Genomic DNA, 17,104 nt, shown 5'->3' with positions numbered 1-17,104 from the left:
ATGATTCCGCTCATGAGAATTTAGACTGAAGAAGCAACTGCAGCAACAGCTTGTGTTGCAAACATGTAGGAGATCCAGGCCGTTACCAGGTGGGACGCAATATGAACATTGCCCAGTGCCAGCAGCCAGGCCCTTCTGATGGGACAATCTGGGACAATTGGTGATTTTTCAACTGACCATTTTCCTCACACAAGTCTGGCCCTTCTGATGAGTGGATTTGATGCAGGACATAAAATTAAATATGGTTAGAAACATCTTCCAATGAATGAAGAAGATGCGGTGCATCCCACATATGAATGTTGCTGGTTAGGAAAAAAATAAAGAAAATACCAAAAGCAAAGGTAAAAAAAAAACAAAGAAAATATTTAAAAAAAACAGATGCCTTACCTGTAACGCTCAATCTGAGGTCTGCACAGCGTGGTGGTAGGGAATGAGGGAGAGAGAGGTGGAGGCGGGCATGGCTGGTAGTAGGGATTGAGGGAGAGAGGGAGAGAGACAGGTGGAGGCGGACGTGGCTGGTGTTAGGGATTGAGGGAGAGAGATGCTGCACGGGATGTAGCTGCTTTGGGGATCCAGGGAGGGAGAGAGAGAGAGAGAGAGAGAGAGAGAGAGAGAGAGAGAGAGGGCTGCACGGGTATGGCTTCAGCTGAGTAAAACTTTCTATTTGAAGGGCCGTGTACATCCTCGCCCCTCAATGAAACCGGTATGACCTGTTCTACTGCGGTAAACGGATGGCCGTTGGTTTCAAAATGGCTCCATCCGACGGCAAGCAAGCTGACAACGCTCGACCTTATGGAAAGTATAATACGGTTGAGCGTATAATACCTTTTCCTATATATATATATATATATATATATATATATATATATATATATATATATATATATGAGTAACATTATAAAGGAAGGAAATTTAGAAGAAAAAAACTAGACTAAGGATTATTTGTACCTATGTATACCTGTAATCGGTGGGTCCCACACGTGTGGACCCACCTCTGATATATGCAATCCATGAACGCAATGTGATGTATGTGGATTACATCCAGACCGTCCGTCCGCAGCCTCTATGGGCCTAATCTGAGGGTTGCATCCAAACCATCCATTCTCAGCCCCACCTTGATGCGTCTAGGGCCATTGATCCCTGGCCGTCCATCAATGCGGTCCAGCACTGGTCGTGGTTTCGTGTGTGTGTGTGTGTGTGTATATATATATATATATAAGAGGAAAGGGGAGAAGAATAGAAGAAATATAATATACTATCTACGTGTATATGTGCTGAAAGGAGTGGAGTGGCCCACCCATACGGGAACTCTTCCACGTACGGGACCACCTTGATGAGTTTATCCACATCCAGACCGTACCACCTGTTGTGATTGCTAAAGTACCCCTCTAGTACATCTAAAGTATAATAAATTACTAACATATATAATATATATAATGTTATGGAGGGCCCTACATGAACCCACGTATATGTGAACCCATACATGTGTTGAATCCAGACCATCCAAGGTCTGGACGTGGCCCACATTACTGCACAATCCACTCCATCCAAGGTCTGGACGTGGCCCACATTACTGCACAATCCACTCCATGTCCATGTTATGGAGGGCCCTACATGAACCCACGTATATGTGAACCCATACATGTGTTGAATCCAGACCATCCAAGGTCTGGACGATGCCCACATTACTGCACAATCCACTCCATGTCCATCTCCCACGCATCCAACAATGAGAACAGTGTGGTGGACCACGGTAACATATGTTTCGATCCACACCGCCCATATGTGTGGGCTTTCTCCTTGATGTATGGGTTTCATCCCCACCATCCAATCGCTGGACGGTGGCAACCCACTGATGTATGCGTTTTATGTCTCAGCCACCCTCCTATAGTTAAACGTCAAAGGTTCTGTTGGTCCCACATGGTCCAAATGGTTGGATTGTTGGCCACACGCTGATGCGTGTGCTGCAAATCCAAACCGTCCATCCCATTTGGTGAGCTTGCCCTAAGGCTTGTGACAAAATCAGACAGATCTAGTCATCGAATGGACCACACTGCCATAAACAGTGGGGAGTAGGCATCCACTATTGAAACCCTTTTGGAGCACCAGGGTTCTAGAACGATACGATATCTGCCTGACGTCTTAAAACAGGTCCTAGTGAACCTATGAGTGGCTTGGATGGAAAATAAAACACCATGATGGCCCTATGGGATTCCAATAATGGAAATCGTGACCACCATTGCTAATGGTGATATGGCCTTTTCAAACAGAATTCATCCTTAGGGGTAATACTTTAAAGTGATCCCTTAAAAATAGCCAAGGGTGTAGGTAGGTGCATCCCATTCATCAGGCCCACTGATACATATGAGGTCCATATGGGAGGACCTGTCTAACCCTTGGTAAGGATGAGCTTGAGTCTTGTTGGACCACCTTATTAAAATACATGGTGAGCCTAACACAAGCCTAAAAGGCCTTATTGTTGTACCCCTTTGAACTTTTTGTTAGCTATACAAAGCCGTAGAAATACCTGACAAATATAAACTATAATTTTAGGAGATTCCTTGAGTGACCTTAGGCCGTGGGAAGACTTGGATCAAGTTTGCGAGCAACACCTTGCAAGTGATGACTTTCCCCTTGGGCTTTCTGTTTTCAAGCTAGCTAGACATAGTTTGTGCTAGATTGTCATCATTAGTTTAAGGTCGTTGTGTTCATTACAAATATCTGATTGTGATTCCACATGATAGGCTCACATGCTAGTTAACCCTTGAAAAATGATTACTATTCACATGTCTTGGTCATTATTTAAAACTCTGATGCCTCCTTGCATGTTTTATTTAAAGTCATATGTTGTCATATGTTAACATGATTACCTCTTTATAATCTCATAATGCTACACGTGGAGGATTCCATAATTGTATGCAAGTCACACTTGGGATGTGATTAGACAAAAGGTGTGGGAAAATAGGACCCTTAAAACATCCCAAGGTGGAGAATCTCATGAGCTGAGGATGGTGGTCATGGGACACTATGCTCGAGCTGTCAGCCTACGCTGGGTGACGAGCCCCCCGTAGTGACCATTGAGTTACTTAAACTGGCTGATTGTAACTGATTAATAACGGTTGGCTAATCATGCATTCATAGCATATTGGCGATGGCGGGTAGCTAATTCTGTATGTTGTAGCACGTGCCCTAAAATTGTTGAGGTATCGTTTCGCTAGCTTCCAGACCATCGACTATCGACCCCTGTTCCAATTGGATGGTCATTCCCAGGTTGATGATTTCATGGGTGACGAGCCCAAGTCTAACTGGATGTGCATCCCTAGGTCGATGTGCATTCAAACATCCATGCATCCAATAAGACTGCATATTGCCTGTTTTGGATTATTATTTTGTTTTCCTTTAAATTATGTTTGCTAAGGCGGCGATGTGTAATCTTGACGGGAATTCACACTGAGCTGGTCACTCATTCATCAACTATCAAACTGTACAGAGTATGTAGAGACGGATGTAGAGAATGACGGTGTTGGCCTTAATTGCGCGACTGTGGAGCCCGAGGAAGAGTACTAGTAGGACGAGCCGCAATAAGAAGCAGCGACGTATTTCAGGCTTAATCAGTAGTTTAATATTTTAATTTCAGTGGTTTAGTATTTTGAAACTTATGGAGTTTTGTAACTAAGACCCCCAGCTGGGTGGGTCAAATATTTGGGCTTACCTGATTATTTATGCTTCATTTTGCTATCGCACTCTGAGTTTGTATTTCCGCTAGTTCTCTGATTTATAAACTTCTGAATTTCTGAGGCGAGTCTGGTACTCAGGTTTAGAAATCGTGACATTAAAAGTTAGTATCAGAGCGGAGTCTGAGATAGCCTGGCTATGGGATCTAAGTATACAAAGTCCTTAGGTGAGTAACTTAGGACAAATGTAGAGATTCCCCTTGGAAAGTAGCTAGGATGGACAAACATAGAAAACAAAACACTTAGGACCCATTGAGAAACATCAAAACAGTCGTCTGAACTTAGCAACAGAAATCTCAGCATCCCTTTAAAATTTCAACCAGGAACATCCCTCAGGTTAGTAGCAGCTGGCACACCTGCGATAGTCAAGTAATGAGATAGCTGACCTTGACACTACTTCGCGAGAGGTCAAGGACATTCCCCAAACAACTGAACCATGAATTTTGATTTCTCAGGAAACCATGTCGCCTGTGTTGTGATCACATCATACTGGTACGGTTGATATCCACCCCATCCCCTTGACCGACTGCCAAAGATAGCGCAGTCCAGAGTACACTCCAGGCCTTCCACCATGAATAACGAATGTGGACAACGCATCGAAAATGGTGGGGGATTCTCCTTCCCCACAAGTCTTCACCACTGGGCTGCCATCACAATACTTTGCATAAGGAACATCGACCGTTGAAGCATCCGCAAGAGATCAGACTGGGGCTGCAGCCTTTACAGCCGTTAAGCAAATGGTTGCAACTATGCAGCAACAACAAGACATATTCATGCACCAGCAGCGAGACATGCATGCCCTCATGATAGAATCCTTGGGAAGCAGAGACCACCGAGAGGTGTCCCAAGAGAGATATAATAGGGGTGCAGACATCTTTGAACGGTTCATAAAGCACCAACTGCCAACATTTGAAGGAGCGCTAGATCCAGTGCAGGTGGAGTGCTAGCTAGTGAGGATTTCTAAGATTATGCGGCCCCTGGAGTGCACTGTTGAGGGTCAAATATTGCATATCAGACCCAGTTATTGCCTGGATTTATGAACATGGTATCGTTTAATAGCCCATTTTAATCATATTTGTGTTGCAGGGCGTATTTACGAGCTTGGACTGGGAAAAGGTACTGAGAGCATGGATTTAACGGTCTGAAGTCACCAAGGCAAGCGACGGACCCTAGGAGACCAAGATCAACAGATTTGCACATCAGGGATCCAAGAAAATCGAGAAATTGAAGCTCAAGTGAGCTAAAAAGTGTCTAGAATGCAAGATCATAGGGTTCCCACCATCTGATCAGTTCGAAAATTTATACATGGTTTGAAGACCATAAATTAACCGTACACTTCAAAATTCAGCCTTTAGATCCCTAAGGAAGTGGCCCAATGGATAAATCAGGCCATAAATCTCTGATTCGGGGCCCATTTGATCACTGGATATGCTTCCAACTTGGGCTCGACCCGTGAAATTATCTGGAAGAATGGACAGATGGAGTGGATTGCTCGAAACATCACGGTGGGACCCATTTACATGGGATGAGTGTGCATAGCACACGTGCACTGGAGGTGCACTGAACGCAAAGTCGGGTCAAACCGACTTTGACCCACACCACCCGACTCTCCTACACAGAGATGGAAAATCTCTGTTTTTCCTTCGCAGCAGGGCACCCGCTAATGATGTAGTGGCCCACCATCATCATCCTTTTGGGTGATCCAAGCCGTCCATCGTGTGAAGGCCACGATTTCATCCAAATACTCATTGCTTTGATGTGTCTACGCATGCCTCCAGGCTCACATCTACAAGGAATTCACCACTACGTCGACTGACGGTGTGGCCCATCCGGACCACTGTTTCTCTCCTAACTCGGGATCGTGATCAAGGTCAGATGCAGAGGCTTTTATATTGGATTGTCCTCTCCATATGATCAGTCTAAGTGGACCCCACCATGCATCAGTGCACCTCTGTTACGGACGTCCGTAAAAACCGAACGCCGCTTGGCCTTCTCGGGTTGTTGTGTGAGCTCGATCAGCGTCGGATTGGTAATCCGGACCGTCCATGAGATTCATTTGGTCCCCATCATCACGGCCTAGGTGGAGAAATTTTGCAATCCAATTTGAGATCAGTTTCGAGCGTTTAAATGTCGGACGAACGGCGACGAGAAAAGTCAGGTGCACCATATCAAAATCACTCCAAAAGCAGTTATTCCCTCCTGAAATCTCGCCAAGAAGCTAATGGACGGAGTGGATTTTCTTGCCGACGCTGAACAAGGACCCACCAATCATCATAGCGCAAGCCGTTTGCGCAGGCTGTGCGTCCGTGATCACCGGACGCGGTTCGACGTTATGGCCCACCAGAATGACCCATTCGACCGATCTGGACCGTCCATATGAAAGCCAAGGAAGAGTCAAGCAGTGCCACGATGCCAAAATCCAAGGATATGAGCGGTATGTCCCGTAATTTTCATCGAAACACAAGTCAGTTGGCGGGTATTTCTGCTACGAAAGATGTTGCGCACGCTGCCTGCGTAAACGGGACTTGCGCACTCTCCAGCCACCGTCTGGAGGACTGATAAAAGGAGAGAAAGCTTTGGGCATTGGGAGGAGGAGACGTGGAGCTTGGCATGGCTGAAACAGGGTGCTGGAACGAGAGAGAGAGAAAAAGAATAAGTGTTTTCTTCTTTTCTTTTCTTTTTCGTTTTATTTTTCTTTTTATTTGCTTTGGGTTCAGGCCATTCATGTATAGCTAAACCTCTTAGCTAGGGCTAAGAGGTGAAGCCTGTAGCGTGATGAGAGATTCTATTTTGTGCCTTTAAGTTAAAATTCATAAACTGAATTTGATTTAGTTGATTATAAAAGGAATATTTTTCTTAGTCTTTAATGGTCTGTTGTGACTGAAATTACAATGGGTTTGCAATGGCTTTGAGTATTTCTTTTCCCTTTTTATGTTTATGAAGTCAGGAAGCCCTGTTGTTCATCATTGTTCCATGGGCATGGTAGGATGACAGTACCCTTCCTGATCTTCATACATTGTTAGTTGGTTGGTAATTAGTTTAATTCTGTTGTTTACTTTGTCTCCTGGGCATAGTTTGGTGATGGAATCCATTCTAATTCATATACCTTTCATCTCTTGAAAACTATATCAAAGGAAGTCTAGTTGATTTCCATGATTTTTGAAGCAGGCATAAGATCTCCCTGATCTCTACAAGTGGATCCTTTGAATCCCTAGTTTCCTTCCTCTGAATTCCTTAAGTTTTAGATAATTATTCCAATTATTCCTTAAATTTTATTGGATTTAGATTACATCTTTTTGCTAGTGCTATATCTAGTTAGTTTCAGATCACGTACAAGTTTCAGTCCCTGTGGATTCGACCTCGGTCTTACCGAGTTTATTACTACATCACAACCCTATACTTGGGGAGTGAACAAGTTTTTGGCGCCGTTGCCGGGGACTGACGGTTGCGATTCTCTGAAATTAATTAGGTTTAGGATTAGTTTAATAACTTTAGTTTTAGGATTTTAATTGATTTCTAGAACTAACTTGTTTCCATGTTTTGTAGGATCCTGACATAAGTTCCTAAATTGGTAATTCCTTCATAATATCTCTACTTTTTCCACTTTTAAAATTAGGGTTTAAATTTTAGAAATCTTCTAATTCTAGTATTCTCCTATTTGTAGGAAATAGTTTATTTTTGGAAATTTTCCTATTTTGTTTTTAGAACTAGGTTAGTTATTTCCCTTTTTAGGGATTAACTTTCTATTTTTATTCTTATTTTTAGTAACTTTCTAATTTTAACTCTTTTAGAATCTAATTTTGTTTCCTAATTTATTTATAGAATTTTTTTTTAGAAACTAACATTCCTATTTTGTAGGCCTTTAAGATAAAAATTTCTAATTCAGTAAGCTCCTTCCCTACTTTCTATTTTTCAGTTCTCTTTTAGTAATTTACTTTCTAGTTTAGGACTTTCCTAATTTATTTTAGAAATTTTCACTTTCTTTTATGAATTTCTTCTTTTAGAAATCAGTTCACTGCTATCTTTCTTTTAAAGGATTGTTCTTCTCCTTTTTAGAATCTAACTTATTTTGTTTTATTTTGCAGGTCTTCAACTTAGGGCCTCCAATTTGGTAACTCCTTTCCAACCCTCTCTTTCTTTTTAGATTCTCTTTCTTAGGATTAGGTTTCAAATTTAAATTGAGGGCTGCGAGTGTTTCATGCCCAAGTGGGCCCGTGACGACACTCGACGTCTCTTGACTGAAGGAGGATTGGTTGAGGGGTTGATTATCCATCGCAGGACTAGACACTGCTCGAAATCCCTTGACTTAAGTGAAGTTATGGCTGAAGACCAACCTCCTCTACTTCCACCCAGGGTGGAGGATACCCAAGATGAGAACGAGGTGCATCAGGCACCCCTGCCTCGTACTTTACAAGATTATCTACAACCGGCGGGAGTGAGTATGTCCTCATGCATGATTTTCCTGAAAACACAGGACAAATGGACATCAAACCAGGAGTTATCCAACTCCTTCCCAAATTCCATGGACTTGAATCAGAGAGTCCATATTTACATTTGAAAGAGTTCAATGAGATTATAGCTACATTATGTTTTCCTAATGTATCTGAGGAAACAATCAGGCTGAAACTCTTTCTTTTTTCCTTAAAAGAGAAAGCTAAGACGTGGTTACATTGACTGCGTCCTAGATCCATTGGCACATGGAATGACATGCAGAGGGAATTCATAAAAAAATTCTTCCCACATCATAAAACAATTACCCTCAGAAAAGCAATCATGAACTTTGCCCAAAAGGAAGATGAAACATTCTTACAATGTTGGGAAAGGTTCAAAGATTTAGTCAGTTCATGCCCACAACACGGATTTGAAACGTGGCGCATTTCAAATTTTTTCCATGATGGACTGACATCTTCAATGCGCCAAATGGTCGAGACAATGTGTAATGGAGAGTTCATTAATAAAGATGTTGACGAGGTATGGGATTACCTGGATAGTCTTACTGAAAAAATACAATCATGGGACCATTACCCAAAGTCGAACACCACGTCTAGGCCGACTCAATTAAAGGAGAAAGGTGGATTATATCTCTTGAAAGAAGAGGCTGATCTCAAGTGTAAAGTGACTACGCTCATAAGGAAAGTTGAGGCCATGGAAGGAAAGAAGGATAAGGTTAATGAAATTGTTTGCGGCATCTGTGATTGCAACATTCATACAACTGAAAATTGTCCTACAATACCCGCCTTTCGAGGAGTGTTGAATGAACAAGCCAATGCCATAAACAACTATCAAAGACCTTTTACTGGACCTAACTCCAATACGTACAATCCTGGTTGGAAAAATCATCCAAACTTTAGTTGGAGGAATGGACAAACGGCTACTCCTCAAGGTTTCTTCAATCAAAATCCAAATCAAGTGAAACCTCAAGAGGAACCGGTTCAAAATTCCATACAAGAGATGGCTCAGGCAATGCGGGAAATTACAGATTTTATGCAAAAGATAGATTCTCGTATGACGGTTATAGAAAAGGGGATGCTTCTTACACAACCTCTCCACAATCCTAAACTGCAATACGAGATTAATGATCCCAGCTCTTCAAATCAAATGGGGCACGCTAAATCCATCACCACTCTTAGGAGTGGGAAGATCATTGATAAAACTCTTCCGGTTAGACCCAAAAAACCTCAAGAACCAGAAGAGGACAACAATGATGGAGCTAGTGATGCCCCACAAAAATTAGAACCGGAACTTCTAGAGAAGCCAGTTGCTCCATTCCCCCAACGGCTGGTTTCACCAAAACCTCTCTCTAACTCTCAGGATATCCTAGAGGTGTTGAAACAAGTGAAAGTCAACATTCCTCTACTTGATGTCGTGAAACAGATACCTTCATATGCCAAATTCCTGAAAGACTTATGCACGACCAAACGATGGCAGAGTATTCAAAAGAAGATCTTCTTGACGGAGAAAGTGAGTGTCATCTTAAAGCAAGACGTGCCACAGAAATTCAAGGATCCCGGTAGCCAAACCATATCATGTGTAATCAGGGACCATCGAATTGATCATGCACTTCTTGACTTAGGAGCGAGCGTCGATCTCATTCCCTACGCGGTATACAAACAGTTAGGTTTGGGTGAAGTAAAACCCACCCTAACCACACTACAACTTGCTGATCGCTCTGTTCGTGTACCAAGAGGGATAATTGAGGATGTGTTGGTCCAAGTTGATAGATTTTACTACCCTGTAGATTTTATCATCCTGGACACCGAACCCATCAATAACATAAGCACTCAGATCCCCGTCATTCTTGGCCGCCCATTCCTTGCCACTTCAAATGCAATTATCAATTGCAGGAATGGTGTCATGACTATGTCTTTTGGGAATATGACATTAGAGTCAAATATCTTTTTTAATAACGGCAGAAACTTAGAGGAGGATGACGATTTTCACGACATTAACATGATTGACTCTTTAGTGGAAGATACGACACCTCTAACCTTATCCTCTGACTCTCTAGAGACGTGCCTGGCCCACTCTCATGATTTTGATGATGACATGATTAGGGAGACGTGCGCCTTGCTTGATACTGCACTGGTACTTGAAGTTAACCGGTGGAGGCCACAATTTGAAGAATTGCCACAAACCGATGTAGTGCCTCTACCGTCTAACCTCAAGCCGCCGAAGCTTGACCTAAAACTTTTGCCCTCTGATTTAAAATATGCCTATTTAAGTCAAGATGAGACTTATCCGGTGGTGATCTCTGCCCACCTGGAGAAAGAACAGGAGAGTATGCTCATATCTACTCTTATTGAGCATAAAGGAGCCCTGGGATGGACGATAGCGGACCTTAAGGGAATCGATCCCTCGATTTGTACTCACCGCATATATCTTGAGGATAATGCAAAAACCGCTCGGCAACCACAACGTACACTAAATCCAAACATGAAGGAAGTGGTTTAGGCCGAGGTTCTTAAACTATTAGACGTGGGTATCATATACCCTGTATCTGATAGTCAATGGGTAAGTCCAACTCAAGTGGTCCCTAAGAAGTCTGGAATCACCATCGTAGCCAATGCTAACAATGAACTCGTGCCAACTAGAGTCACTACTGGTTGGAGAATGTGCATTGACTACATGAAGTTGAATACCGTCACGAGGAAAGACCAATTTCCTTTACCATTCATTGATCAGATCCTGGAAAGGTTAGCTGGTCATTCCTATTACAGTTTCCTTGACGGGTATTCGGGCTACAACCAGATAGAGATAGCCCCTGAAGACCAGGAAAAGACCACATTTACATGTCCCTACGGCACCTTTGCCTATCGAAGGATGCCATTCGGATTATGTAATGCCCCTGCCACCTTTCAGCGATGTATGCTTAGTATCTTTTCTGATATGGTGGGGCAATATCTAGAGGTCTTCATGGACGACTTCTCTGTTTATGGTCCATCTTTCAGCAAATGCTTGGAAAGTCTTAAATGTGTGCTGAAAAGATGTGAAGAAAAGAACTTGGTACTTAATTGGGAGAAGTGTCATTTCATAGTTCAGAAGGGAATTGTCCTTGGGCATATCATCTCGTCCAAGGGAATCGAGGTAGATAAGGCAAAAATTGATCTTATCTCTAACCTACCTCCACCCAAGAACATCAGAGACATGCGATCCTTCTTAGGACACGCAGGATTTTACAGGCGATTCATAAAGGACTTTAGTCTCCTCTCTCGTCCTTTATGTAATCTTCTTCAAAAGGATGCTCTGTATGAGTGGACTGAGCAATGCCAGGAAGCTTTTATCAAGCTTAAGGGCACGTTAACCACTGCACCTATCATGCAGCCACCCGACTGGAGCCTTCCTTTTGAGCTTATGTGCGACGCTTCTGATTATACTCTCGGGGCGGTCCTAGGCCAGAGAAAAGATAAGAGGCCCTACGTCATTCATTACGCAAGTAGAACTTTAAATTCTACCCAGATGAACTACTTGACTACGGAAAAGGAACTCTTAGCTGTAGTGTTCGCCTTGGACAAATTTAGGTCCCACTTGATCGGATCCAAGATCATTATCTATACAGATCATGCGGCACTAAAGTATCTTCTTTCTAAGAATGATTCTAAGCCCCGCCTGATACGATGGATCCTTCTACTCCAAGAATTTGATTTGGAAATTAAAGATAAAAAGGGAGTAGAAAACGTTGTGGCCGATCACCTTTCTCGCCTTAATACCTCTGATTCCCTTGAGACGACCCATATCAACGACATGTTCCCTGATGAACAACTGTTCAGAGTCTCCCATTCACCTTGGTTCGCTGATATTGCTAATTATCTTGCTACAGGTGCCATACCGACATAGTGGACTGCGCAAGATAAGAAGAAATTTTTCACCGAGGTGCGTAACTTTTTTTGGGATGATCCTTATTTATTTAAATATTGTCCAGACCAAATTCTAAGGAGATGTGTACCAGACGATGAGCATCAGAGCGTCATCTCCTTCTGTCACTCACAGGCCTGTGGTGGTCACTTTTCTGTTAAAAAGACCACGGCCAAGATTCTGCAGTGTGGCTTTTACTGGCCCACTATGTTTAGGGACACTCATGAGTTTTGCAAAGCTTGTGAGCGTTGTCAGAAATTGGGAGCATTGTCCCATCGAAATATGATGCCTTTGAATCCCATCCTTATCATTGAAGCATTTGATTGCTGGGGCATCGATTTCATGGGACCATTCCCCCAATCGTTTGGAAATCTGTATATTTTGCTCGCCGTGGATTATGTCACTAAATGGGTTGAAGCGATTCCGTGTCGAACTAATGACCATCGCACGGTCATTAAATTCCTAAAAGAAAACATCCTTTCTCGATTCGGAACGCCTCGAGCCATCATTAGTGATGGGGGCTCACACTTTTGTAATAAACCATTTGAGAGCTTAATGAAGAAATACGGTATCTCTCATAAGGTGAGCACCCCGTACTACCCACAGACAAGTGGGCAAGCTAAGATTTCTAATAGGGAAATTAAACACATTTTGGAGAAAACGGTTAACCCTGATCGTAAGGATTGGTCAATCCGATTGACCGATGCCTTATGGGCATACCGTACTGCCTTTAAAACCCCTATTGGAATGTCTCCCTTTAGACTTGTCTATGGGAAAGCTTGTCACTTGCCTGTGGAGCTGGAACATAAAGCGTACTGGGCGATCAAAAATCTTAATTTCAATCTGGACAACGCTGGCTCGCTACGCAAACTTCAATTGAATGAACTTGAGGAAATCCGGAATGATGCGTACGATAATTCGAGAATTTACAAGGACAAGATGAAAGCATTTCATGACCAACACATTTTGCGAAAATCATTCACGCCTGGTCAGAAGGTCCTTTTGTACAATTCTCGATTACATCTCTTTCCGGGTAAGCTTCGATCTCGTTGGACCGGCCCTTACATTGTTGTTACTGTTTTTCCTCATGGGGCCGTTGAAATAAGAGATCCCGACAATGGCAAGGAGTTTAAAGTCAATGGACATCGATTGAAACCATTTGTCGAGAAATTTGATTCAGAGGACATGTCCATGCCCCTGACTGCTCCTGTTTACCAGGATTGATCTCCTAGTCTGATGGAGGTATAGGTAGGTTTATCGCTTTCATAAGACTAGGGTAGTTGCTTTATTTGTCTGGCTGAAGATGGTAAACTTAGCGCTCCTGGGAGGTAACCCAGCTCTTCATTTCTTTTCGTTCTCATCATTAGTTAGTTCAATGTTTGTGGGTAACATTACTGCAAGCCCTCACGAGACTAAAACTCGTCCACTAGGGGCAACCTAGGGGTTTAAAGGCTTATTGTATACGCTAAATGCAATCGAGAGCACCTACGAAAGTGGTATAGGTAGGATTTTATTTTTGTTATTTTTGTGTCGCCTCCTCTCTCGTGCTGACCGACGCCCATGCTGCGATCTCTTGGAAAGTGTCTCTCGATTCATCATCCAGGTACTATCTTCCCATCACTTCTCATTTACTCATTTTGTCCAATGTGCATTGCATGCTTATTTCTTTTACATTGAGGACAATGTAGATTTTAGGTTGGGGGTGGGAGATTAGGTTTCCTAATCAGTATCTTCTTAAGTCTTGAGCAGAAATTGTGGAAATTTTTAAATTTTTCTAGAATTTCGTATGAATTCGAAGCAATTTTGACGACCATCTTGGATTTAGAATTACAAGATAAGTGATGTTGGAATTTATGACTCTTGGATTCAACTATTTGTTAGATTTCACAGTTAAGTTAGAACTATTAATCTATGATTAGAAGTTTTAAACATTGATTGAATCATAATTTTACATGTCACATCTCGCTTACACATTAAGGTTTCATTCGATATTGAAGGATTAATTTGGTGATCACTAAGCTTGAAAGGAACCAACCTGAGAAATTGAAAAGAGTGGGCGAATGGTTTTCACCATAGGTTTGCTCCCTACAAGTGAAGGTTTGATTCCCCAAGGTTGACATTCAAAAAAAAAAAAAAAAAACTTTTTGGCAACTGGTCTTTACCATAGGTTTGCTCCCTATAGGTGTAGATTCAATTCTCCTCCTTGACTGTACTTTTAAAAAGTTGACATAGTGTGAAATTCATCAAAAGCTGGAAGAATGAATCAAGCTTTGGTTTAGGTGTTGGTTATCATGAATTCTATTGTGGTTACCAATGATATCCTGAAATAGAGGAGTGAAATTTAATGGTGTTAAGCTGAGATTACACTATACACTCATGAAACTCAATATTTAGAATCGTTCTAATTAATGGATTAATATTTGAGCTTGATTATGAAGTTTACTGTGAACTTGATTTCAGGAGAAAGTAATGCCAACATTCATGAATCTGAGAATTCTCATATCTGGATTATTCTGCAAAAATCACTCGAGTTTTTGGAAATTGTTCTGTAATTCTCAACTTACTTTTCGCATATTTTGCTCGGGACTAGCAAAATGCTGGTTGGGGGTTGTGTTGAGGGTCAAATATTGCATATCAGACCCAGTTATTGCCTGAATTTATGAACGTGGTACCGTTTAATAGCCCATTTTAATCATATTTGTGTTGCAGGGCATATTTACGAGCCTGGACTGGGAAAAGGTACTGAGAGCATGGATTTAACGGTCTGAAGTCACCAAGGCAAGCGACGGACCCTAGGAGACCAAGTTCAATAGATTTGCACATCAGGGATCCAAGAAAATCGAGAAATTGAAGCTCATGTGGGCTAAAAAGTGTCCGGAATGCAAGATCATAGGGTTCCCACCATCTGATCAGTTCAAAAATTTATACATGGTTTGAAGACCATAAATTAACCGTACACTTCAAAATTCAGCCTTTGGATCCCTAGGGAAGTGGCCCAACGGATAAATCAGGCCATAAATCTTTGATTCGGGGCCCATTTGATCACTGGATATGCTTCCAACTTGGGCTCGACCCGTGAAATTATCTGGAAGAATGGACGGATGGAGTGGATTGCTCGAAACATCACGGTGGGACCCATTTACATGGGATGAGTGTGCATAGCACACGTGCACTGGAGGTGCACTGAACGCAAAGTCAGGTCAAACCGACTTTGACCCGCACCACCCGACTCTCCTACACAGAGAAGGAAAATCTCTGTTTTTCCTTCGCAGCAGGGCACCCGCTGATGATGTAGTGGCCCACCATCATCATCCTTTTGGGTGATCCAAGCCGTCCATCGTGTGAAGGCCACGATTTCATCCAAATACTCATTGCTTTGATGTGTCTACGCATGCCTCCAGGCTCACATCTACAAGGAATTCACCACTACGTCGACTGACGGTGTGGCCCATCCAAACCACGGTTTCTCTCCAAACTCGGGATCATGATCAAGGTCAGATGCAGAGGCTTTTATATTGGATTGTCCTCTCCATATGATCAGTCTAAGTGGACCCCACCATGCATCAGTGCACCTCTGTTACGGACGTCCGTAAAAACCGAACGCCGCTCGGCCTTCTCGAGCTGTTGTGTGAGCTCGATCAGCGTCGGATTGGTAATCCGGACCGTCCATGAGATTCATTTGGTCCCCATCATCACGGCCTAGGTGGAGAAATTTTGCAATCCAATTTGAGATCAGTTTCGAGCGTTTAAACGTCGGACGAACGGCGGCGAGAAAAGTCTGGTGGACCATATCAAAATCACTCCAAAACCAGTTATTCCCACCTCAAATCTCACCAAGAAGCTAATGGACGGAGTGGATTTTCTCGCCGACGCTGAACAGGGACCCACCAATCATCACAGCGCAAGCCGTTTGCGCAGGCCGTGCATCCGTGATCACCGGACGCGGTTCGATGTTATGGCCCACCAGAATGACCCATTCGACCGATCTGGACCGTCCATATGAAAGCCAAGGAAGAGTCAAGCAGTGCCACGATGCCAAAATCCAAGGATATGAGCGGTATGTCCTGCAATTTTCATCGAAACACAAGTCAGTTGGCGGGTATTTCTGCTGCGAAAGGTGTTGCGCACGCTGCCTGCGTAAACGGGACTTGCGCACTCTCCAGCCACCGTCTGGAGGACTGATAAAAGGAGAGAAAGCTTTGGGCATTGGGAGGAGGAGACGTGGAGCTTGGCTTGGCTGGAACAGGGTGCTGGAACGAGAGAAAGAGAAAAAGAATAAGTGTTTTCTTCTTTTCTTTTCTTTTCTGTTTTATTTTTCTTTTTATTTGCTTTGGGTTCAGGCCATTCATGTGTGGCTAAAACTCTTAGCTCTTAGCTAGGGCTAAGAGGTGAAGCCTGTAGCGTGATGAGAGATTCTATTTTGTGCCTTTAAGTTAAAATTCATAAGCTGAATTTGATTTAGTTGATTATTAAAAGAATATTTTTCTTAGTCTTTAATGGTCTGTTGTGACTGAAATTACAATGGGTTTGCAATGGCTTTGAGTATTTCTTTCCCCTTTTTATGTTTATGAAGTCAGGAAGCCCTGTTGTTCATCATTGTTCCATGGGCATGGTAGGATGACAGTACCCTTCCTGATCTTCATACATTGTTAGTTGGTTGGTAATTAGTTTAATTCTGTTGTTTACTTTGTCTCCTGGGCATGGTTTGGTGATGGAATCCATTCTAATTCATATACCTTTCATCTCTTGAAAACTATATCAAAGGAAGTCTAGTTGATTTCTATGATTTTTGAAGCAGGCATAAGATCTCCCTGATCTCTACAAGTGAATCCTCTGAATCCCTAGTTTCCTTCCTCTGAATTCCTTAAGTTTTAGATAATTATTCCACAATTATTCCTTAAATTCTATTGGATTTAGATTACATCTTTTTGCTAGTGCTATATCTAGTTAGTTTCAGATCACGTACAAGTTTCATTCCCTGTGGATTCGACCTCGGTCTTACCGAGTTTATTACTACA

At 42.6% G+C, this 17,104-nt stretch overlaps 1 non-coding gene across 1 annotated transcript; it reads right to left on the bottom strand.

Moving 5' to 3' along the window:
* Nucleotides 1–8,489: 8,489 nt before the first annotated feature.
* LOC131238057 (small nucleolar RNA R71) lies at nt 8,490–8,596 on the bottom strand. The gene has a single exon (XR_009167479.1). It is a non-coding gene; the product is annotated as a small nucleolar RNA R71 (small nucleolar RNA).
* Between the last annotated feature and the right edge of the window lie 8,508 nt (nt 8,597–17,104).

Source organism: Magnolia sinica, chromosome 2 (assembly GCF_029962835.1).
Source record: "Magnolia sinica isolate HGM2019 chromosome 2, MsV1, whole genome shotgun sequence".
NCBI lineage: Eukaryota > Viridiplantae > Streptophyta > Magnoliopsida > Magnoliales > Magnoliaceae > Magnolia > Magnolia sinica.
This window is presented reverse-complemented; position numbering and strand designations above follow the sequence as displayed.